The sequence below is a fragment of the Cotesia glomerata genome, linkage group LG3 (genome assembly GCF_020080835.1).
Source record: "Cotesia glomerata isolate CgM1 linkage group LG3, MPM_Cglom_v2.3, whole genome shotgun sequence".
NCBI lineage: Eukaryota > Metazoa > Arthropoda > Insecta > Hymenoptera > Braconidae > Cotesia > Cotesia glomerata.
In genome coordinates, this window is record NC_058160.1 from 1,071,091 (window position 1) to 1,098,625 (window position 27,535).

A 27,535-nucleotide genomic window follows, 5' to 3' on the forward strand; every position below is an offset into this window, starting at 1 on the left:
TCTAAAAATTAGTTAATCAGTTTACAAAAATTCTATAACAAAATTTAATATTGATATTTCATGTGATAACAGTAAAAATAATTCAAAGCAGATATTTAATAATTTACTCAATTACACAAGTTATGAATGAATCATTGGAATTATCTATTTAAAGTAATACAATTATACGATGACAGTTAATCTTGTAGACATGCAATGATTTTATAGAATTCAAAATGAATAAATAAATCATTAGAAACGAATAATTAAAAAAGATGTACGGATACATATTTTTATTTTCTAATTGTGTTTTGTTTTATTTTTAAATTATTATTTAATTTGCTTTTTTAATTGTTTTTAGAATTAATAATGTTTGCTAGATTTATTCTTTACGTCGCTATACTAAACTTTGATAAAAAAAACAAAACAACATGGCGCGTAACCGAAAATTGTGACGAAAATCACTACTCAAAAATTTAAATTTCAATACTAATTATAAATTTTTTTCTTTCAGTTACACCATTTGCCGCGAGTTAAAAAGATTATAATTTGCGACAATTCATTCGATAAACTAATCAATATTATTTCGAAATTATTGTTAAGTAAACCGTCTGTAATAATTAATACATCTGGAGCAAATTCATCAATAGTTTCAACGACAAGTGCTTCCCGACCCAGTTCGACATCTTCAATAATTACTTCAACTGAATCTTCGACAACTTCGACATCCCGACCGAACGAAGTAATTACATTGACAACAGTGTCGTCAGAAGATCTATCGCAGATGCAAATGGTGAATGACACAGAAATAATTTCACCGAGTTCTGCGGAAACTATGACGAAAGATGATTCATCGATTGCAAAAAGTCCACCAGATATGAAAGACTTCGATACTAAGATTTCGAACGATTCGGATCATTCAATGATTGATGCTTCTAATCTCATGTTACCAAAAAATGAATCGATGCCATCGAAATCTCAAATCGAATCTTCGATGAATGGTACAATGATCAATAACCCGGATAAAGTTAAGCAACCGAATCCAGTAGCAACAATTGATAACACAACTGACGTTTCCACATCACCAAGCACGGAAAGTTCTCCAACCATTGCAGAATTAACACCAAAACCTGTAGAGAATGATCCAATGACTACTTTTATGAGCAATCCAGCTGTCTTAGTACCTGATGATTTGCAAAATGTAACATCCCATACGCCTGTCACCTCTGAATCTCCAATTGACATTCTTGAAAATCTTAATATGAGCAACATTAATTCCACTGCTTCAATGATGACAAAAGACTCTCTTATGAATGTTACAGTGATCAATGAAACGAATAAAATCAAGCCGCCAAATTCAACAGCACCATTGACAGTTAACGGCACTAATACATCATCTCCTATCATCCTTCCACAGGTCAATCAACAAGGTGGATTCGATGATACCTCTAATACATTATCTTCAACACAATTTCCAATTGATGTTTCAATGATGAATAATTCTCACAAATTGACACCTCTTGATTTTACAAATACAGAGCCTTCTACTGTTCTGTCTACAAACAATCGAACGGAAAATACGACTTCTGTCTCAGCATCAACAACTACTAAACCTGTGACTAATTCAGAAAATTCTACAACTTCGAAACCATTAGCTTCTTTGCCAAATCATGATCTGATGTCAAATAAGAAACAAAACTCAGCAACTTCTAATCCAATTACCGCTGACTTTCCAATCGCAACTTCAACAATGTCATCCAGTCATCTTGCAGCTCATGATTCTGAACTCCAAGGAACGGAATCATCCAATATCCCAATCGCTACCGACTCTACTATGTCATCATCCGACACTTCAACGAAGGATCCTCCTTCTACTACTGGTACTTCTGGAACAGATGCGTCTAACAAGACTACTTTTGATGACTTTACTCCACTTCCGCTAGCAACAAACACATCTTTAAATTCTTCAACACCTTATTCACCAATCAATCAAACTTCAGTTTTAACTCCTCTGATTCCTGATATCCCGTCTTTCAATCGTTCCTTAGAAGCTCCTTTAGTCCCAGAATCAGACTCAAATCTCATGACTCAAATTAGATCATCAAATGCTTCTGGACCACCTATATCTGATAGTCAGATCAAATCAACATTACCACCTCAACCAATCAATTCATCAAATATTGCCTCAACTACTCAGGTCTCAATGATTCCCATAGTTATGACCATGACTTCCCCAATAAATAATAATCCTAGTGTTGATTCTTCTATGAGAAATGAATCTATGCCTTCTAATGAATCTTCCACAATGAATCCATCGGGCTCTACTCCAATTATTCAAACATCAGATTCTAACCCAATGATTCCTAACGTACCGTCGTCATATCCTTCATCACCAGGATCTGATTCTGACAAGAAACCCATGACACTACTACCCCCATTATCCAATTCTGTCAATACTACCTCGACTACTCAAGTTCCAATGATTCCCATAGTTACGACCATGTCACCACAAGTATCATCACATCCCATCGATAATTCGTCCATGAAAAATGAATCTAATGCCTCTAATCTTATCACCACAACAACTCCATCAAATTCTATTCCAATTGATCATAATTCTAACCCAATAATTCCTAACGAACCATCCGAAAATCCTCCATCTAATTCTAAAAATACATCTTCAACACATTCCGATCCTTCGCAACCTCTTGCAGTAACTCCTGAACCACATGGAAGCGGAGATAATCTTGCTCCTGCTATAGATCCTTTCGGAATTTCCTACATATATGTCGACAATATTCGCTTTGAAGATCCTTTAGGACCTAACTCTCCGGATTCTTCCGAAGCATCATCTTCAGAATATGTAGACTAAAACCCAACATTCCGTCCACAAGTAGTTGGCCTCATCCTCTAGCCACCCATTCTTCCATCAATTCATTAGTTTTGTAATTTAAAATAATAAAAAAATATAAATAAATAAAACATAATAAAGGTTGTTCTCGAACAAAACAAAAATGCATAATACATCATTTTTTTCCGCCAAAATTAATAACGTAATTACTGTATTCGTATAAATTTAAGTCTGATGCTCTTTGTATCTTTCAATGCTCATCTCAAATGGGTATGGAGAATCCACATATATCCTGGGGGACGCGAGTTTAATTGATGAGATCGTTAATACGTTCAATCGACTCATCCATCGAGTCTTTTTAATGTTTTGCTTCTCCACATCTCTCAGTCGATCGTCTATCCATCTCGCGATCCGCGACCACCCGATGCGTTTCCTGTGTTAATCCACGCTTCGTCTACTTTTCTCTTTCTAACATTCATCGACATCTCCAAATGTATCTCTATCATTCTCTTTATTCTGTTGTTCCTGTATTCACATAAATATTCCTCGTTTCTTTCAATCAACATTGCTCCTCGCGATTTATCTTTTTCTTTCTTTCAATATAGCACTTACCATAACATCACTAATTACCAATCACCAGTTTCCGTAAAACTTCGAACCAATTGAAATTTTCTTGAAATTCTAAGATTATCTTAATCAAATTGTAACGCATTAAACGACGAATCTAATTTTTTTCATACACGTTTCAGAAATCTATATCTCTTATTTAAATATCACCAACTAATAAGTATTTGCCACAATCAAATAAATTTATTTGAGACAAAAATATATTTTATTTAGTATATTTATTTGAATGAAATAATTATTTGTTTATAGTTAATAAATATTTCTTTAATACTTTAAAATCATTTATTTCAGTTAAATCAGATTTGTTAACTATAAACAAATGCGATATTTGAATGCCAGTAAAGAAATCATGCTCTGTAATATAGTAAATAATATCTGACATATTTTTAGAGTTATGAAATCAATGAGGATAGTTTATTTATATAATTTATATTAAAGTATCTTCTAATAAACTAAAATTATTAGATGCGAGTTGTATTTTGATATTTTTTTTTTCCATTATTAAATTCATTAAAAATTTATGTAGGTATAAAAAATTACTCAATTGGAAGGGACAATGATAAAGGTATTTAGATTAGGATAACTCAAATAACGACAGTAGCGACACAAACGTCTTATGATTTATTTCAAACGAGATTTGTTAACTATTAACAAATCTTATTTAAATGAAATATATTGGCGAATTCAACCAAATAAACCGAAACAAAATAGTATTTAGTTGAAAGTAATCCAAATTTAAATTAAACAAATTTGTTTATATTAAATACAAATTTTTAAGTTATTTTAAATAAATTTATTAAATTAAATCAAACAAACGGTATTATACTTGTAAGACATAATAATTGACGTGCACATTTGCTATCCTTTATTAAAAAGTTGATGTGACGTTTTTATTGTTGTCACTAATCGTTGCTATGGTGACCACTTCGGCAATATTTACCATAGCAACGGTTACTATGACAATGGTTATCATAGCAACGGTTACTATGGTAGTCATTGTCATAGTAACCGTTGCTATGGTAACGATTATCATAACAAAGGCTACCATAGCAACGGTTACCATAACAACTGTAACCATAGCAACGGTTACTATGACAACATTTACCATAGAAACGGTTACTATGGCAACGGTTAAATATTAATGAGTTGAATTTGTAAAAATATTATTAATTCCTTTATTAAAAAGTTGATGTGACGTTTTTATTGTTGTCGCTTTTCGTTGCTATGGTGACCACTTTGGTAATAGTTACCATAGCAACGGTTACCATAACAACTGTCACCATGGCAACGGTTACTATGACAACATTTACCATAGCAACGGTTACTATGGCAACGGTTAAATATTAATGAGTTGAATTTGTAAAAATATTAATTAATTAAATTGTCGATAATAAACATTTCGACGGAAGCGCACAATGCGCGTTTGATTTTCTAGTAAAATAAGTATAAAAAAAATTTATTTTCTATTATTATAAATAGCCCACTATAGCCATATATGACTAGTAGATGAATCCATATCATAAAATCGGCCATATCAAGCCATCACAATTAAAACCAATTAAGTTGAAACCGCAATATTACATCTACAACGAAAGCAGGCAAACAAAGTCGAATATAGCACTAGATATCAATCAGGATTTTTATTGTCGATCCACGCGTCCTCTGAAAAAGCCCAAACATACATATTTATCATCAATATGTATATATATCGAGCAGCCTTATTAATCCTCGAAAGAATAAACAAACATCTATATAAGTATAAGATAAATGTGGTTATATTATGAGCAAGCATGCTTATGGTTATGTAGGGACATTTTAGCGTGGATTTAGCGGGAATACTTAGAGATGCCAATAAATATGTCTTCGGTGGTCATCGCTCTTGGCATGCAATATGTATGTGGCAATCGGAGCTCTGGGATCACTATCCAGCATCCTACATCCCAGAGAACGGTGACACACGCGAAGGTCCCTTAACTCTACCTTATATTAGTCAGGCTTCTTTGTCCTACTCATTATGTCGCTCCCTGGATCTTGTCATTTGATGGAACTTAAGCTACTGGTTACGGCAAAAAAATGTCTCGACGTATTGAGACGAAATGTTGCGCTGGTGATCAAATCAATTTATTTATCCATATATATAGGTATATGTTTATCCATCCGCATATCCATACATTTAATGGGAGATTAATGTCTCCTGAAGAAACGTGAGAATGCAAGCAAAATTGAATTATTTATTGATTGCTTATAAATTTATTAACTCGCAGTTCCGAGTCCAGAGTTCAGTACTGAGTTTTGACGTTTACTTTACAAGCTCTTCGCAGTTTCATTTTTAGGCATTGTGGAAAAAAGTGATAACATTTTGTTGGTAAATACTTTTTGATTTATTGACGTTTTTTAGAGGGGTCTTTAAATTTTTTATTGTAGAATTTGAAATTTTTTTTATTATTCATTTAAAAAAATTAATTTTTTTTTCAGATTTTACTTATAGAATTTTTTCAGTTAATTTTAATTGAAACTTTTACAAACAAAATTTTTTTTGCGCTTTTTAAGGGAAAATGTTTCAAATTTTTTAAGCTTAAAAATTTAAATTTTTATATTGATCCAGGAAATCCCTTCATAAAATTTAAGAAATCAAATTTTTTTCATATTTAAAAAATATAATTTTTTAAAAGTATCTCAGCAAGAAAAAAAACAAATATTGAAACTTATAAAAATTAGGAGTAAATTTTTTTTTACTGAATAAGTGAAGGAATAAAACACTGTGTACGAAGTAAATATTAATTAAATTTTTTCAAAAATTATTAAATATTAAGATTAAGGATTTAATCGAATAAAATTATTTACTCTAATATTATTGACAGAAATTTTTAAAATATGGTAACAAATTAATTATTATAGAGAGAATTTATAAAAAAATTCCGTTTATAGAAATAAAAAAAAAATCATTAATACAACTTTTTTTTTTTAATATTAAAATTTATTAGTTACATTAAACTGAGAAAAAAAAGTTATATTAATTTTTTAATTTAAAGATACACATTTTGTAATTTTCAATCGAATAACAATTGTTTTATTTTTATTCAATAACAAAAAAAAAAAAAGAATTACCTCCTGGAGTTATTTTATTAATAAACATAAAATTATATTTTGAGTGAATTTATATCCAGAAGGACAAAAATTAATTTTCGTAATTTTTTGACAGTGTGTCAATTACAATAAATTATATTTTCTATAAGAAAACTTTTTCTTTAAGATTGTTAATTTTTAATTATTTGTTGATTTAATAATTAATAAGTTTATTTCAATTTTTTGTTTATAAAGTTGGATTTAATTTTTGGTATCTTTTATTATTGATAGATTGAAGTAATTTTTGGAAATTATGAGAATATAGAATTTGTACCAATAATATAAAGAAGATTGTATTTTTTGTTGAAGGAGTTAATAAACTTAAAAAAATACTGATTTAAAAGGAAAATTATTTAATTAGGACTCAGTTCGACGTTCTAATTAGCAAATTGTCTAACTCCATTTTAGAGAATCTTCTATTTGTACGAAAAAAACAATTACTTCAAAATTTATTATCACTTTAAAAAACCATTTAATATCATTAATATCTAATAGAGATATAATATTAAAGCTTGAATCATTCAAATAATTTATAATTGGATTATTGCTACATGAAAATGTTAAAAAAATCACCCTCTAAAAAATAAGGAGTTAGACAAATTGCTAATTAAACCGTCGATTTGTTGGTTTAAGAATTTTTTTGGAATGATAAAAAAATTATTTTTAATAAAGAGAATAATTATTGAACCAATATAATTTTTTTTTGAACCAAGGTAATTTTTTAGATTGATAAAAAAATTATTTTTAATGAAGAGAATAATTATTGAACCAATATAATTTTTTTTTTTGAACCAAGGTAATTTTTTGGACTGATAAAATAGTATATTACACTACAAGGGAAGAAAGTTGAAATTCCTGCCCTGTGTGATATGATGCCTGAGGCGAAGCCGAGGGCATCATGACACACAGGGCAGGGCTTTCAACTATCTTCCCGTGTGGTGTATACGATTTTTCTTCATACCTAGTCGAAAGTACGTTTATTAATCACATTTTTAAATACTATCAACAACACAACTACGTTCTGCCTTCAGCTGACAGGTCAGCCATGTTTTTTTCATTTGCTCCCTATCGGCGCGCCTCTTTCGGACTTACATAAAAAATATACACTCCACGGGAAGTAAATAAGAAAGCCTCAGATCACATGTTTGTCAACCTCGGCTTCGCCTCGGCCGACAATTACATGTGATCTGAGACATTTCTTACTTTACTTCCCTAGGTGTGTAATATACTATTTTTATTGCGTTCTTGATGCCTGCCCCGCGACATTTGAAAGCACGAGCGAAGCGAGTGCGTCAGGTCGGCGAGGGCAGGCATCAAAAACAAAACAAAAAAAAAGACATAATTATATTTACAAAAAATAATTAATAATTATCTTTTTTCGAAATAAATAAATTTACGCCTATGAAATGCATTTTGATATATTTTTCATCTATATATATATATATATATATATATATATATATATAAATATATGAAAAAATTGATGTGGGTACTCAAATGAAAGGTCTTTATGAGTGTAATGTCGGGGTGAGCTTATATTTTTAAAAATGTCAATAGTTGACAAGATACAAGGTCATTTCTTAATTATGTATCTAGAGATAGAGAATTTTCGAATGCAGCCGAAATACTCATCATAATAAATTGACTATCGGTGAAAATAATATGAAACCTTGAAAAGGCACAAATTCAAGTCAAGGCCATTGCAATGACACTAAATTACACTAAAAAAACCGATTTTATCATATGACTATCCTGGACACAACAAGATTCATCCGATGAAACTTTTTCATTCATCTTATTATTAATTGTAAGTACAATGTTTAATTAAAATATTACATACAACGAGACGCAAAAATACTGACGTATATATAAAGCAACGATCTACGAGGTTATCGTGAAAAATTTTATTGATAAAGTGGTAGGCGATCTCTAATAGATGGCAGCAGCCGGCTGTTTCTGTAGACATGAAAAAATTATTTGCTCCCGGCGATGTAAGTGAGGCGCGTGTAATCCCACCAGGGGAGGGAAATCAGACTTTAGCCGTTAAATTTGGAGAGGGAAGTGCGTACTTTCGACTAAGGTATAAAGAAAAAATTATTTTTAATGAAGAAAATAATTATTGAACCAATATAATTTTTTTTTGAACCAAGGTAATTTTTTAACAGTATATTAATTACAATAAATTATAAATGTCAAAAATATTGTAAAGCATTGTGTGTACATTTGGAAGTCAATCGAGAGTGTGATTTGGCGCCAAGCGCATGGAATTGGCACCGACTGGCAGCCAGTTGAGAACCAGAGCTGCGAGATTTAGAGCGGCGAAGAGAGGAGAGGAGAGGAGCGTGCGATTGCGATGATGAGAGAGAGCTCGGCAGGTTTTGGGTGGAAGGAAGCTGAGGGATGCTGCCAGGGGTTGAAGCCACGTCGGTCTGTTCTGTGTTGCGTGTACAGTATATACAGTATAGTATTCAGTATACAGTAGTGTATAGTTTAGTTCAGTGGCAATGTGATCCTGTCGAGGACAGGACGTCGCCGCCCCCGCGATTACAGATGAGGAGCCCAGGGGGATGAGAACCATCTCCCCGGCCGTCTCTGCCTGTGACAGCTTTCATCCAACCTACTCTGCACCCTCTTTCTCAACACTGTGCTCCACAGCTATACCTATACACTAAACTCCGCTACTGTCAAGCCGTGTATTCTACTGTTGCGATATTCGTCCTCCCTTTATCCTATCGGGATTCCGCTTTTTCAATTATTTTATTTTTAATTTGTTTATCTACGTTTTTTAAGTTAGGATATTATTATTACAATTAGCCGATATTTTATTATATTAAATTTTTATTGTAATTATGATGATTATACCAATAATTATTGGTGTAATTTATTTAATATATAAATATTGCATAGAAAGCTACCCTATAGGGAGAAAATTAAATTGAAATAAAAAATAATACACAGAAAAAACGATTCAATTAAGCCAAAAAAATATTTTTCTCCCTACTTAATTTCTTGAGCGAAAAAAAATTTTTTTTTGAGAAGAAATTTCACTTATTCCAACAAAATTAATTCTCTTGCTTTAAGAAATACGTATTTTGATCCAAGAAAATTTATTTAAGTCAAGAAAATCTTGTATTTTTGAGAAAATTTAGCCTCGAAGCTCCAAAAAATTTAGTTCTTGATAGAAGTTAATTTTCTTATCTTGAGAAAATTTCTCTCTCGCTCCAAAAAATTAAATATAAAGATAGAAGTAAATTTTCATTAATATTTTTATTGATTAACATTTCAAATGGGAAGATCAAATAATATTTCATCATTTTTTTTCATTCAATATGTATAATTGCACGCTAAAATAATATAAAATGGGTATCAAATATTCTCGAGAAAAATTTTCTCAAGGTGAGAAAATTTTTTTCTCAGCCGAAGTAGGTGGCGCTGCTTCCCTAAAGTATCTAATAATCTTGATTAAATATAAAAAAAATTTATTGTATCAACTATTTATGATAATTTGAATCAAGAAAAAATGACTTCCACCAAAGATAGAATTTAAAGAAAAATTATTACTTCGGCCAACACAACTTCGGTTTTCCTTCAGACTCCCGAAAATTTTCTTGAGCCAAGAATTTTGTTCTCCAGTCAAGAAATTTTTCTTTCTGTGTAGATTTATATTATATAGTAATCAATTTATTGTAAATTATATTTCAAATTGTTAAATTATGATATTTATTATTCAAATTTTAATACGATTCAATAATTATATAGAAAAAAGATAACATTGCAAACCATAATGTAAGCTAAGTACATGTTGAAAAAGTTTAAATATAATAATTAATTAGTGTTTTAATTTTATAATAGTTGAATTTTTAACCTTTATGTTTTTTATCCTTAAAGTTATTTACTAAAAGTGCTTATTGAAATAATTTATTAAAGTTCTTAATAGACATTTATTAACAAATAAAATTTATAAATGATTATTAAATATTCTTCAATATTTTAAATTTCAATAAATGTACGAGTGTTTTGGATTTTGCACGACTCATGATGCGAAGCATCAGAGAGTGCTTTACGATCGAAAAATTTTTTTCGCCTCATTTTAGCAACTATTTTTAGTATTATAGCCTTGTTAGTTCACGGAATAAAGATATTTTGCATACTATTGTCGAGATAATTTAATGGAGATTAATTCCATGCTTTCTAAAAATTGATTTACTGCAATAGAAACGGAAAAAAACATCAAAATAGGTCAAAAAATTTTCCTGTCCGTCATGTATGAAACCCCGGAAACACTGTAACTTGTGAAAAAATCAATTATTTGAGTTAAATTTTTTTTTTTAAATTCTAATCGACGATTGTAGGTCACTGAATGCGAATGGTTAATTAATTCAGTGTCGTTTAATTACAATTAATAAAAAACGAAAACTACAAGACTGTATATCTATATATATCCATGTAAAATTAACATGGATGGTGATATATCTATATCTATAGATATTATGTACATTTTATTCCACCAGGGGCGCTTGTGCAGTACCTTCCTACTACAGCTGTTTTTTCGGCAATTAATTTTGAACGACTTAAGTTTTTTTTTTTTTTTTATATTTCATAATTAAATGAGCATTATGAGTCGTGCACTTTTGGATTTTCCAAACTTTTTTAAAATTACACTTTAATGAAATAAAAGCCTGCAAAGGACAGTGCGCGATTATTTCGTCCAAAAAAAAAAAATTAAAAAAAAAAATTCTACCTCTACCCCAGCTACTCGACTTTATTCATATACCGCTCAATTCTATAGGATGCAACAAACCCCGGGATCGAATAATATTCGGCTGACGATAACTGATGTTGATGACGAATTAACGGCAAAAACCGGGCCATGGAAATGTTATTCCACACTCGCGATTGCAGACGGTAATTGGATGGTCAAGACAGATGACGGTAGTTATTTGTGCAGCCTCTTTAGAATTAAAAATCCAAAGACTTCTCGAGGGTCATTAATCTCCGGCGCTCTGCGGGGTGGAATAAAGGCGCGAGGGGATGGACTAAGGACTAAGAACTGCAGACTACATACCGCGAAAAGCTAAGAACGAAGGAGGGAAGCATGGATAAGTGCAGTGCTACTGACCAACGCATTCGCGGCAGGACGTAATTGCCGAACAAACTGAGTATGAGTTTGAGGTACGCGGACAATTTCCATCAACAAGATTTACGCAGCCAAGACGCAATCAACTTTGCTCTTTTACCAGCTCCCTCTTTACTTTACATTCTTTAACCCTTTCTCTTTTTTTCGCATATTATTATTATTATTATTATTATTATTATTATTATTATTATTATTATTATTATTATTATTATTATTATTATTATTATTATTTATTAAATCAAAGATGGTAAATATTATAAGCCAGACTACCCGATCCAAATTGTTGGATAATAACTAATTTTTTCATTATTATTTCTTCACCATAATATTTTATGGGTATGGTCTCAATACCATCAGAGAAAACTTAGGTGAAAATAACAATTAAAATTTGTTTTGACAATTATGATTAGAGAAAGATGTAATTTTTTACTCAGTGTAACTTTTTTTCAGTGACTGAAAAAATAATTCAGATAGCCCGGACCAGGACTCGAACCTGGATCTTTTGGTTACGCGCCAAATGCTCTATTAAATATACATTAAGAATTCCTGGCCATATGAGAATTACTCAGTCGAGCTTAATAGATAACTGAATAATAATTACGGATAAGTCTCGGATAGCTTAACTGGTAGAGCATTTGGCGCGTAACCAAAAGATCCAGGTTCGAGTCCTGGTCTGGGCTATCTGAATTATTTTTTCAGTCACTGAAAAAAAGTTACACTGAGTAAAAAATTACATCTTTCTCTAATCATAACTGTCAAAACAAATTTTAATTGTTATTTTCACCTAAATTTTCTCTGATGGTATTGAGACCATACCGATAAAATATTATGGTGAAGAAATAATAATGAAAAAATTAGTCATTATCCAACAATTTGGATCGGGTAGTCTGGCTTATAATATTAACTATCTTTGATTTAATAAATTTAAAAAAACACCGATCTTTATATATTAAATATACATTATTATTATTATTATTTTTTTTTTAAGAAAAAATTTCTTTCATCTTATTATTACTCTCATCTCATTTCCTCTTCGTCATCTTTCATTACTGGTTGGTATACGAACAGTCTTCTGGTGAAGATGATTTCATAGGGAGTACAGTACATTAGTATATAGAGGGAGTACTAATATAAAGTTAAAGCTGAGGAGGTAAACTCTGCTCCCTGTTGGTCCTTCTTACCTCTGTTCTCTGTTTATCATTACTCCCCTGTTATATTCTGGCAGGAGGAGCGAGACAGAATAAGAATAATAACCATCAACGAAGAAGAGAAGCAGTTGAATACTCTGCTCTCTACTTATACTGAAGCTGACTTGGACCTGGCTACTACCATTTCTCGGGCGGTGATTGGCTCTGCGGGGGGTGGCGCATGCGTAGTACTAACCTTCACCACTGACCGTTCTGATATTCCACGTCAACATTCCCAAGCACCTACCAGCTTCTTACATTAATGTCTTGTCTTACCTTCAATCTATTCAATATATCAATATTTATGTTTTAGCAAGCCTTTATAGTAAACTATATCTTTTCTGATAATATTTATTTGTCTATCATATTTAACTGTGTACTTTACTTTACTTACATAAACCGAGGAATTTCTTTGTTCAGATTTAAAAGTAAGGAGCTTGCAAATAAACTTTAACAGAAATTACAACTTTATTTATCAATCAATAGCAATTTAATAATAATAATAAAATAGACATACAAGTGTTGACATCACTAATTATGTTAGAATTAATATTTAGATTTATTTTAGAGAAAAGTTGTACAGGACAACGTCACTGTACTTAGTATACCTAAATATGTATACATGTCTGTATAGTATACAGTTCACTGTAAAGTCCTGTATTCAGTATACCTGGTAATGTTTCCACTACCCCTTGACCCTTAATAATAATAATATAATAATAATCATCTTTATTTATTAGCAATTTGCTATTCAATTTTTACATTATAAGAAAATTTTATTTACAGATTACAACAAATATAGCATGTTCAATCAAGTAAATGTTTTTTTTTTTTTTTTTTTTTTTTTTTTTTTGTCAATACGTATTTTTAACATAGTCCTTTAGTAGTCTCTTAAAGCTTTTTAATCTATTTTAATGAAGTAGTGGGAGTATACTGAGTACTGAGAGTGCTAGATGTAACTAATTTTTTTTTCTGTTATAGTTAGTCGAGCTGAACTCTTTCACCATCAAGTGTCAATTGTCCAGATTTCGAGTCACTTTATTGCAAATAATTTAACATTATTTTTTCTGTCAGTTTAACCTCGTTTAATATTGTTTGTTTAGTTAAATTCAGTGTGTAGCTAATTTAATATTAATTAATATACTTATTTTTTTTTTGTATCAATAAACAATAATTAAACAATACCTCAGTAGTTATTTCTAACAAATTATTTTATTTTTCGGGGTCTATGACGCAAAAGTGTAATGTACAAGCTTAGGTTAATTGAAGTAATTCAGTCAATTAATAACTGTTACTTATACTTGACGCATCGTATCTTGTTAGTTGCGATGATTGCTAACGATATTATTTGTCTAGTAATTATTGCTTGTACCTTCTCTCAGGTAGAAATTCACACCTTCATTTTTTATTATTAATATTCGTTTAATTTAAACAAGTTATCGCCAGTAAAAAACTTAAAAATTCAATTTTAATATTAAACTTCCGAAAGAAATGAAATTAAAAGAAGAGCGAGCGAAAAAAATCGAATTTCGCGCTTTAGACGCCATCGCTAGTAATTGGTTAGGTCGACAAGGAGAGTCGAATACCTTAGATGTCACTGACGTTCCACTATTTTTGGTTGTTATTATTATTTTAGTTATTCTCCGGTAGATGGACGTGGTTAGAGAAAATTTATGTCGCACAAACTTCGGACATCAACGGCACTTTTTATTTTTCTGTTGTTAAATATCGAATTCCGGGTTGAAGTTTTATTAATTACAATTAAACGCGACGGATTTAGACTGTCATTTTTTTCCAGGGTTTTTCCTCAGGCAATTATTAACCTGTTAGAAAAATAATTAGCTTGATTAATAATTTCAGTGGATAGTTATCATGCTTACAATGATTTAATCAATTGACTGGACAGGATTTTTCCGATGAAAAAATTTTTTTTTAATTTATGTAAATTACGGTAGAACAATAAAATTTAAATATTTAAAAAACATTGCATCAATTTTTTTATTTTTAATTTTTACAAGTATCATTTTTCATTAAGGAGATCCACAAAAAGTAGTCAAATTTTTAAAACTTCCTGAAAATTTGTAAATTCAATCTACGTAGCCTAATAATTAATAAAAAAATTAAACAACAGTAGATTTCCGGGATGTTTAATCAAATAATTAGGTTTGAAGATTGTAATTTTTATATGTAGAGATTCTACAGAAGTGGAGATTCTACCAGCCGTGTATTTGGTTAAGAATTTAATGCAATTAACGATTTTAAAAAAATTTTATTTTCATTGAATTTGAATGAAAAAATAATAAGCTTTCGATTAAAACAATAAAAAAAGTAGCTTTCCGAACGTATTACGGAGATATTTTATATTTTTTGTGAAAAATCACTCGGAACTTGCGTTCTTTAAAGTCTTCTATTTGACTTGGCAACACCGCTTGCGCAGCTTCTCGGCGCATAAGTAACCGCGGTTTTTTAAATGCTAGAAGATCTTAGTCATTTTAGTTAGACAGTAAACAGAAATCCGAACAAAAACAGTTTCACTGTAAAAAAAATCACGCCAAGTCCACGTTCATAAGACTATTAAGAAAAAAAAATGTTATTTCTTTACAAAAAGATATAAAATAAAAAATTAAAAAATCCAAGTAACCGATATGGTTGTATATGATTTTCGGAAATTAAAAAAAATCTTGTTGTAAATTTAAAAATTAAAAGAAACAATTTTGGAACGTATTTAGTGTAATAAAAATTCATTATTTCTAAGTCAAAAAAATATAGGCTCCGCATAAGTAATCACCACCATATCATATATTAAAACCTTCTCCGAAACACGCTGCATCTTATGGTATAAGTATTATTCCGATCGGTTTAGTAGTTTTCGCAGTATAACCGGACAAAAAAACCGGCTCTCCATTTATTAGTATAGATTAGTCAATTAAATGATAATAATTATTTAATGAGTAAATTTTTCGGAAATTTCCTCAAAACTGTTATTAATTAATTAAAAAATTACTTTTAAGATACATAACAAAAGTATTTCTACACGGTGAGAAATTTCTGTAGAAATTTACTATGCATACATAATAAGACTGAACCTTAATGACTCAATTCAAAATATTACCATAAAAATTTAAGAATATCATATTGTACCAATCAATATTTACTAGGGACCATAGTAAATTTGACCATGCAACTGTTACATAAACATATATAAAAAATTTTCGTAAACTGACAGAACAAAAACTGTTAGTGTGCTTAAAACTTTTCATTATAGTTCCATAGTAAAATTTCTGTTGCTCAGTCGACAATAAAAATTTATAAAAAAGTTTCACATTTAGTCACGTGTACTCGGTTTAAATTTAAAATTGTGACTATGAAATTTTCAAATGTCCCATAGTAAACGTATGCGCGTCAGTCGCGACGCGCACTCTTTCATTTTTTCGTGCTGCTTTGTTTTGTCAACATAAGTCTACAGACGCTATCAGTAGTGGTTGACGGTGTTATGAAAATTGCAATAAACATTAAGTTTTAAATATATATTAGTTTATAAATCCATCAACACATGAATAGTTAATGAAAATTTGTAAGATTCATAAATAATAAAATATTTAATAATTTACCGTGAAAAATTAAAATGAAAACAAACATTTGATCGTTAACCTGCAACCGACACTTCTAATAATAATAAAAAATAATTTAAAAATTATATATTGTGTTTATAATTATTCATAATAAAATTAACTGCCAAAATAAATCCTACGTTCATTGTTAAAAATGAAAAAAAAAATAAAAACTATATTTTAAAAAAATATTTTTAAAAATTATTGCAAACAAAAAAAATCTTGTTTGGTTTGATATTTTTTTTGATTGCTAAAAACATTTTTTACTCTAAAATTTTTTATTTTTTACAAACTTTTTCTTATTTTTTTTGCTATAGTACATTCGGAAATTTAAATTATTGCATATTTCATTTTACTATGGTACATTTCAATTTCTACCATTTACTATGTCTGATTTCATTTGTTTCGGAAATTACTATGGGCCATTGTAAAATTTTATTCTGAGTCAATAAGGTTCACTAGTAATATGCACCATTGTAATAGCTAAAATCCATGCAGAATAAAAAATAATGGAAATTTCTCACCGTGTACGTATTATTTTTTTATAGACATTTTTTACACGAAGAGGGTACTTGGATCCCCTTAAATTCTCTTTATAATATAATCTATTTGATCAATAATAATTTTAAATTAAAAATTCGCTCGATGATTTTCAATAAAAAAATTTGAAATTAATTTGGCAAGTGGAGTGTGCCGGAGTGAAAAAAATTGACTCCGATATTTTTTGACAATATTCTAGACTTAAAAAAAGCTTCTCTCCTTAAAAGTATAAAATATTTCCACCTAAAAACAAAAATAAAGTAACAAAAGTCGCCATTTTGCGAGCGTTCCTCAGCAGTGGTTTGATATATGATCCCATTGGCTACCAAGCTGTTTAGACACTCACTCAAGAGCGTGCTGGATATGGAGACGCTCAAGTCTCTCGACCTCAACCCTTATATTATTGTGTGTAATATATATTGTACATTATATATTATAAATAATGTATTAAGCTCGTACTGTAGAGTGCATACTGTACGCTGGTAAGAGTCGAGAGAGCCGGAGAGCCGTAGCCATATAAGTAACAAATTTTTAATCTTTCTCTCTGGCAATTAAAATTCTTTACTCCCACGAATCACGCTGCCTCTGAATTCCCTCGTCTCTTTCTTCTCTTTCTGCATCACATATCTATAAATATACCTCCTTTGTCTTCTATATAGATATATTTTGCTCCTTCCTTTATATACTTTCCGTGGTTGTATTATATTGCCAAGAACTATCAAACCTTTTTCTCCTTCATTTCGATGACGCTTACATGATTCTCAACTCCCGGTGAACCCGAGGTTAAGCTGATTGACAGACTACTTTCAGCTTCTCCGGGTGTTATTACACCTTTTTATAAAAACAAAAAAAATGTAATTATCCATTAAATTATTTTTTTAACAATTCACTGTTTTATTTCATTCGATTACACTGATACAAGGATTTAGTTCTATTTAATAAGATTTGGTAATAATTACTAAATCATTTATTTCTGCCAAATAAATATTTCGTAATATTTAACAGATAATTTATTCTTTAAATTATTAAATAAGTTAATTTTTTAACTAATTTTAGCGTATAAAATAATTTTTTTACTCAAAATAAATAATTTTAAGTAAAAATATTAAGTCATTAAATTATAATTTTTATTGGAGACATTTATAAAATTTTGAAATTAAATAAATTTTTAACATATCAATAAAAGACAAATTGAAAAATTTTAAATAAACTTCGCGAGAATTAAAGAAATATTTAATAGGTAACTACTTCTAAATATTATTTGGTGGAAACAAATATTTATTTCCATATAATAAGGCTTTGTTTATATTATCTATATTATTAAGAGAATAAGCAAAATTTTGTGGCCAGTGTAATGATATGATAAAATGGGGTTTTATGGTTAAATTTGGTATCGTTGGAAAAGTCTTGATCTGGAGTTGTGCCTTTTCATGGTTTCAAATTATTATCACCAATAGTCAATTTATGATGATAAGTATTTAGGCTGCGTTATGTCTAGATACATAATTAAGAACTGACATTGCTATCTTGTGAACTATTGACATTTTTAAAGATATAAGCTCATCCCGATGTTACACTTATTGAAACCTTTCATTTGAGTACCCACATCAATTTTTCATATATTTATATGTTTTATATATATGTATATATGAAAAATATATGAAAATGCCTGTGGGTACTTAAATGAAAGCTCTTGATGAGTGTAACATCGGGATGAGCTTATATCTTTAAAAATGTCAATAATTAAGAACTGGCATTGCTATCTTGTGAATTATTGACATTTTTAAAGATATTAGCTCGCCTCGACATTACACTCATCGAGACCTTTCATTTGAGTACCCACATCAATTTTTCATATATTTATATGTTTTATATATATGTATATATGAAAAAATATATGAAAATGCATGTGGGTACTCAAATGAAAGCTTTTGATCAGTGTAACATCGGGATGAGCTTATATCTTTAAAATATATATTATATATGAATAATATATCAAAATTTAATGTTATTAAATTAAAAATGAAAAAAATAATTTTTTAAAAATTGCATTTTTTAGTTTTGAAAATTTTTTTTGACATCATTTATTTGTTATAAATTTTTTAAAATTATTAAATATATGCTAAATTAATTTTCATTAATTAAGAAATGACTCTGTATCTCGTAAACTATTGACATTTTTAAAGATATAAGATCATCCCGATGTTACACTCATCAAGACCTTTCATTTAAGTACCCACATCAATTTTTCATATATTTATATGTTTTATATATATGTATATATGAAAAATATATCAAAATGCATGTGGGTACTTAAATGAAAGCTCTTGATGAGTGTAACATCGGGATGAGCTTATATCTTTAAAAATGTCAATAATTAAGAACTGGCATTGCTATCTTGTGAATTATTGACATTGTTAAAGATATAAGCTCACCTCGACATTACACTCATCGAGACCTTTCATTTGAGTACCCACATCAATTTTTCATATATTTATATGTTTTATATATATTTATATATGAAAAATATATCAAAATTGATGTGGGTACTCAAATGAAAGCTCTTGATGAGTGTAACATCGGGATGAGCTTATATCTTTAAAAACGTCATTAGTTAAAAAAGTACTGTGCAATTTAACGAAAGTCATTATTTAATTAAGAATATCATTTAGAATAGAAAAATCATTTCTTAAACTGTAACAAATAATATTTACTGTAAAAAATATTTTTTTCTTCCAAATAAATGACTAAAAATTTTGTTACAAAATCAGTTTATTACTCCGTAATAAATCCTTCTATCAATGTATGACTCTTCATCTTTTAGAGTTCCAGTGCAGGATGGAAATAAAAAGCTGCTATGAGAACTAAAAAGTCCATAAATGTGCAAGTTCATGCATATAGAATATATATGTATATAAATGTATAGAGAGGAGAAAAGTATTATACACTTCTCGTGGGATATGGCCCTTGTATCCTTGTGCTTCTCTCTCTCTCCCTCTCTCTCTTGCTCATGTATGTTCGGTACATAAATAAAAGCGCGCGAGAGGCATTAAATCACGTAGAATCGCGTGCCGGGTATGGCCAAAAAAATAATTTTAAAAAATATCATAATAAGGGTATAAAAACTCGAGTTTTGTTTCCGAGGCTGCCTGACAAAATTTTATTTATGAGTATATATTTTGTATTTCTTTAATTACTCTTTTCTGTGAGAAAATTTTTTCTTTGAGATTGTTTATTTTTAATTATTTAATGATATGATAATTAATGAGTTTGTTTTGATTTTTTGTTAGAAAAGTCGGATTTTTTATCAATAAAAAATTAGTTTTGGTATTTTTTATTACTTATAGATTGAAGTAATTTTAAAAAATTATGAGAATATAAAATTTCGACCAATAATATGAAGAAGATTGTATTCTTTATTTAGGAAGTTAATAAACTGAAAAAATTAATGATTTACAAGTAAAATTATTTAATTAAGAATGATTTGTTGGTTTAAGAATTTGTCTTGACTGATAAAAAAATTAATTTTATTAAAAAGAAAAATTATTGAACCAATAAAATTATTTTGAAGAATTTCTTCATCTTAAATCATTTTGAAACAACAAAATTTTACGTAAATTTCTCAAGATTTAAGAATTTTTTTTTTAATCAAGACATTAAAACGTTTTAAAATAATTCTATTGATTTTGTTATTGTTTACCGCAAAAATTGGCATTTTTCATTAAATTTTTATCAAAATTATTCTTAAATAATTAAATAATAACTTATCGATAATTTTATTTAAAAATATCTATTAAATAAATTTTATTACCCGCGAAAATTTTAATTTTAAAACCGACCAGCTTACGTAAGAAATTTTCCTACAAATAAAAATTTAAAGTAAAAAAATTTCCAATAAAATTGAAGAATACTTACTAGTAAAAATTTTTTTTTTAAATAATAAATCACATGTATAAAAAAACTTTAATAATTTATTATATTTTCTTTTTGTAATTACATTAATAAAATAATAATTTAAAAGTAAAAAATTTTTATTAAAACGAGAAAAAAAAGTTTTTTTATCTAATAATTAAAAAAAAATTTATTTACTTAGCAATCTTCATTTAATGACTCTTAACTAATTACATTGCAACTTACCTCCTTAACTCTATCAATTTCTCCTCCTATAAAACATAAAACTAAAATATTACAGATAAAATTTGACCCGCAGAGGTTACATATCAATAACCCACTGATTTATAAAGGAATAAAAATATCCGTAAGTATTTTATAATGAAATTATCCTTTATTATATATAATGCGTATACAAATGTGTTCTTGCTGCGAAGTGCACGCACTTACACCCGCAATTAACGTTTTATGTTAATTCTGACCCATATTTGCAAGAAAGAAAAAAAATGCCGAAAAAATCAGCATGCATGAGCATGTGCAATGCAGTTTAACATGGTACGTAACACGTGTACTGAGCACGTCATGTCGTCGTTCAACATCAAACGTAAGACCACCTGCCATCAGGATTCGCTTCGTTATCACTTCCTTGCTGGTTTGTAAACTCCCTCGAGTATCAACACCTCTAATAAAAATTACACAACTCGCTCAATTCATATGTCTAACAATTAAAAAAAAATCCAATAAGCATTATAATAATAACAACTATAAATTACAAACAAAAATATTTTAATTTAAAATTAAGCGTAACTAATGAGTCAAAATAATGTTAAAATTTTTTTTAAATTTTAGTCTTGCCAATATTCGTCAAAATTCTTTATTTCAATTTAAAATAATTTAAACAATTTAATAATTGATGACTTTTACTTATTTAATAAAGTAAAGTAATAAAATTACTTTGGTATTTATTACTTGCCGGAGTAAATAAACAGATTTGGCAATAGCGCGCTTGATTATACCCATTACAGAGACGTGGATGAGTGTGTGAGTTAAACATTTCTCTCTCTGTAATTATACACGGAGAAAATTTTACAGTAGAGTTTATTATCTAGTTATGTTAAAATTTATTAACTGAATTCGATAGTAGTAAATTGTATTTAAATAGTTAAATAAACCATCTGAATTGTAGTATTTACCATCCTGATGGTAACTACTACTATTATGATGGTAATCAGTAATAATAACTGTTATTATTTTAATTAGTTACTACTACTATCAAAATCGTAATTCCTAATATAACCTGATGGTTGCAGTTACCATCAGTAATAATAATAACTACTATTTAATCTAGTAGGAAATATTTAAAAAATTAAGAATCTGCGTTACCGTGGATGCATTTCTGAATAAACTAAAAGCAGCTGTAGTGCAGTGTAGTGCACAAAAAATCGGGATTAAATTTGGATTGAAATTATATTTATAAATTTTTATTTGTCTAAAACAAGTTTCAACGCCAAATTTTTCAAAAAGAATTTTAAATTTCCAAAAGAATCAAAATTTTCAATAAAATTCAAATTAAAATTTCAAAAAAAAAATTTTAAATTAAAAAAATCAAATTTTCAAAAAAAAATTTTGAAGGGAATTTAAAATATTTTAATATTTCAAAGAAAAAAATGTACATTAGCTAAAATATGTATGTAAATAAAGGATTTAATTAAGTAAATTTATATTATTTTTTCTTTCAGAATTTTTACAATCTGAGATGGTTACAGTTACCATCTTCGATTGTAACAGTTATAATTTATAATAATTACAATTATTATTTACAATAGTAATCGTTACCATTATTAATAGTAACTATTACAATTATCAATGATACCACCTATTATTTTGTTACTAATTTATTTTATTACCATTTTAGATAGTAGGAGTTACTATTTTTGTATAGTAGGTAGTATAATTAATTTTTCTCCGTGTATTTCTATCCTTTTCTTTTTTCTCAACTGTTGACGCGATGTTGTCAAATCTTTATTCGAATAAATGGCTGACGATAAACCAGTTACAAACATAAAATTTAACTTTAAATATTTCAAAAATTATATCGGTAATATATTATTATTAAATTGTTTTTATATTTTGCAATAATCCAAGTTTCTTGTGTAAAGTTTTTTATCCGTTAAAGTTGGGAGGTTAATATTGAAAAAAATAATTAAAGTCACGACAAAACGTTTGTCCGCCATAACAGCCCGTGTATAAGGAGGTAAATATGTGATTTTTAAAATTTAATATCTAAGTAACTAAACGGTGAATCTTTTTAAAATTTTAGGATCAGATAAATTACGTATTTATTTATACGTATACTTAATTTCAAAGCTCAAAGTTGGAAACTATTTTTTACAATAGATTCGCTCGAACTTTCTTAATAATTGAAAATTTTCCGCTAGTTAATTTACAATTTAATTAGAAAGTGTTTAGCCTATTGTCGGAGGAAATTAATGGAAAATTATTCTCGATTGCAGCTTCTGCTTCTATTATACGATTAGCAATTACCACCATTTAAGTATGTAAATACACGTTACATCATAACATGATATAGGCCACGGATTAACAAAATCCTGTTTATTTTATTTTCTTTTTGTTAATATTTATATTTGTGGTTGAAATAAGGAGTCTTAGTTTGCTGTTGCATACTCCTGTGGCATGTCTATACATGGGTCATGGGGTTTCAGCAGGTGCATCTTTCATATGCAACAGCTGAGAACTCTGAACAACCACCTACACTTTATCGACAATCTTATTTATATTTATATTTATTTTCGCAAGTATTTATTGTTATTGGATGCTCATTGTTTGTATTTCCAACATGCACCATATATACCACCTTGTATGTCCCTTGTCAGTTCTCCAAATTTACAGCCAGAAAATTGGGTCAATTAGTCAAGTGAAAAAAATTTATAAAAGGCCATTTGTGAGAGCAAAAAAAATGTATTACAATTTTTTAAATTCTTTTCTTAAACGTAATCTATATTATTAAGAGAATTAGCAAAATTTAGTGGCCAGTGTAATTATATTATAAAATAGGTTTTTGTAGTTAAATTTGGTATCGTTGGAAAAGTCGAAACCTAGAGTTGTGTCTTTTCATGGTTTCATATTATTCTCACCACTAGTCAATTTATGATGATAATTATTTAGACTGCATTCGAAAATGCTCTATCTCTAGATACATAATTAAAAAATGACCCTGTATCTCGTGAACTATTGACATTTTTAAAGATATAAGCTCATCCCGATGTTACACTCATCAAGACCTTTCATTTGAGTACCCACATCAATTTTTCATATATTTCATATATTTATATATATTATATATATATGTATATATGAAAAATATATCAAAAATGCATGTGGGTATTCAAATGAAAGCTCTTGATGAGTGTAACATCGGGATGAGCTTATATCTTTAAAATATATATTATATATATGTATATATGAAAAATATATAAAAAATGCATGTGGGTATTCAAATGAAAGCTCTTGATGAGTGTAACATCGGGATGAGCTTATATCTTTAAAAACTTCAATAGTTAAAAAATTACAGTGCAATTTAATAAAATTCACTATTTAATAACGCAAAATTTTATTTATTTATAGTTCACAAGTCACGGCAGTCACATAGTGACTGCAAGGTTGCTAGTAATTAATTAAACGTTAAAGAATTGCTAGATAAGCTTCTTATTCAAATTAAAACAACTTCAATAATTTATAAAAAAATAATTTTTCACTTTATAAAAAAATGTCTCTTTTTATTTTTTTTACGACCAATAAGAAAGTTCTACTTTTAAAATTAAGGCATTTATAATTAGTTAAAATTTAAATAATTCGTTATGAATTTTAATTTTGGAATTATGGTAAAAATATTAGTCGGATAAAAAAATTAATATGATAAATTTTTATATCAAATAATTTCAGGGGTATTTTTTTCAAAAAACTATGGCAGATTCTTGTAGATAATTTTTTGAAGTTATTGAACTTTTTCTGCGAGTAAGGTACCCGCGGGTAATAAGGCCTAAGTGATAGAAATGCTATTTAAAATAACCGCTTCCGCTAAAGACTTCTCTAGTATAAGCGTCTAGCATAGAAATGTCGCTACAAGTTTATAGAGTCCCGATACAATGTTCCCTGTCTTCTATATTTCATCATCCTAAATATGCTAAAGTAGCGCGGAAAAATTCTTAAAAAACGGTTTGAGTAAATGGTAAACATTTTTTATAATTTTATATTTAATAATTTAAAATCATTGTTCTAATTTTTATCAACATCTTAAGAAGCATTGTTGCTAAATTTAAGTGATGATTGATCTATAATACCAATTTTATTAAGTATAGTATAACTATTTCCAGTATGTTTAACCCGCAGGCCTTATTACCCTACCGTAGTAAAATTCCGCCTATTCTTAAGGTTTTTGAAAAAATTTAATTTTGTGTTTGTTTATGGTGAAAATTACCATTACTTCATTATAATTTGTAGCTAATGTATTAATATAAAAATTAACGTTACATTTCAATAATTAAATGCAATATTTTCGATTTTTTTCAAAATCTCCCTTAGCTAGGCCTTATTACCCGCCGGTACCTTATTTTATCTATTTTTTATTACAATTGAGACTCTTAAAACTAATTGACCCATATTTTGATGGACTTAAACCATTGACACTAAAATATGCTTCATCTAAAACAAACAGAACCTATTTAATTAACAAGTTATAGTCATGAATTAAAAATGGATGTTAAAAATTTGGATACAGTTGCCATAACACAATACCGTTTTAACAAATAACTTATTTGCTTTTTAAATGATCCTTGAAAAATCATAGTATTATGCTAATACACCAAAGTGATTAATATATATAGGGAGGTCCACCGTTAATATTTCAAATTTCTTACTATTTCTATTCTCTTGGACGCGGGAGTCAGGTATCTTAAATATTCCTGCTCTTCGGTTATAAATTTTAGACTAGACTCGAATTACCATCACTGATTTAATGGAAATTCAAATTTTTCTTATTTAATTGTAACCATCCTGTGTACCAAAAAACTAATAATTAAAATAAATTATCTTTGATTAATAAAATAAGAAAAAAATTTTTTCCAGCATATTTATGTTTTTTTTTCATGTTAAAAAAAAATGTAATTTTTTTTTTTTTAAATTACATCTAGGTTATTGTAATTATATGTAACAAATAAAATTTAAGATCAAAAATATTTTTATTTTAAAGGAATTTTGTTTATTTAAATTCGGTTTTATCAAAAATGTTTGACTTTTTATAATTTTATATATTTTTTGGTGATAGTCAATTTTATATTTAAAATTTTTTGAGAAATTTTAGATAGTTAATTTTTTCTTTAAAAAATTGTCCATTAATTTATTCATAATTAATCCTATGATAGCAATATTATTTTCAAAATTCAATTTATAAAAATATAAAAAAATTATAAACCCAAAATTTGGTACATAAACTGAAAAAAAAAAATTAATTTGATTCAAAATAAAAATTTTTGAACCAAAAATATAATTTTGAAGAGGGTAATTGTCTTGAATCGAGACCTAAAATTCTTGAATCAAGTAAAATTTCCTTAAATCAAGAAAAATTTCCTTTAATCAAGAATTTTTTTATTCAAATCAAGAATATTAAGTACTTCAAAATTATATACTTGATTCAAGAACATTTTTTTTTCTGTATAGTGACGGCAGGTTGCTAATTATTAATTTTATCTAAAAATATTTGATCGAAATGTAACACAAAGTCGCCTAGATATTGAGCGGACTAAAAATTAGCGATATAAAACAATAAAAAAGGTCGAAATGGCCGTTGGTTGCTGGCCCTTAGGTAAGACTTAAATGTAATTAGCGTGAGCCTATCATTATGTGGTAGCGAGACCACTCCCCCGTCACATTATATGTTTATAAATCAGCCCCGTGTGGTAATAAAAAACGAGCTTACTCCAGTGAAACAAAACGAAAAAAAAAAGAAGAATGAAGGCTGAAAAAATGGTTTAAAAAAAACGTTCCAGGATCAGACTCGCGCGCGCGGTTCCCTATCCCGTCGAGTAGAGATGCCTGTTGATCAGGTAGAGGAATTCTTATGCTAATGATTTTATGACTTGGGGAAACGAATACTCTCGTCATATTACTTTTTAATCGTTTGTTATATTATATGTATTTGGATTTTCACATGCCTGGATAGACTTTAACTAGGCGAGAAGACACACGGAAATTATTTCCTGGTGAGTTTATTTTACTTATATCTTTAACTATTTTATTATCCTAGTTAGCTATAACTAATTATTATGTTTATAAATCTAATATTTATTTCTGAATATGCTTCTTTATTTATTTCCTTTTTTATTGGTTTATTATGCTTGAATAATTTATTTTTTTATTACCACGATAAATTTAACTATTTCATTTTCTCCGTAGAATCCTAAACTTTTATTATTTAGGTGTATTTTTTATGTTACTGTCTTTAGAATTCACTACTTTCATCATTCGTTAGACTAAGTTCGCAGTTTGTCCGCTAGGTGGCTTTTAGAAG

General features: G+C 28.4%; 1 long non-coding RNA gene and 1 other non-coding gene across 2 annotated transcripts; both read left to right on the forward strand.

Annotated features, from left to right (window-relative positions):
* The first annotated feature begins 615 nt into the window (after nucleotides 1-615).
* On the forward strand, nucleotides 616-25,585 carry LOC123260732. Its single transcript, XR_006508501.1, has 3 exons — nucleotides 616-628; nucleotides 13,221-13,232; nucleotides 24,986-25,585. It is a non-coding gene; the product is annotated as an uncharacterized LOC123260732 (long non-coding RNA).
* Nucleotides 12,328-12,400, forward strand: Trnat-cgu. The gene has a single exon. It is a non-coding gene; the product is annotated as a tRNA-Thr (tRNA).
* Nucleotides 25,586-27,535: the final 1,950 nt, after the last annotated feature.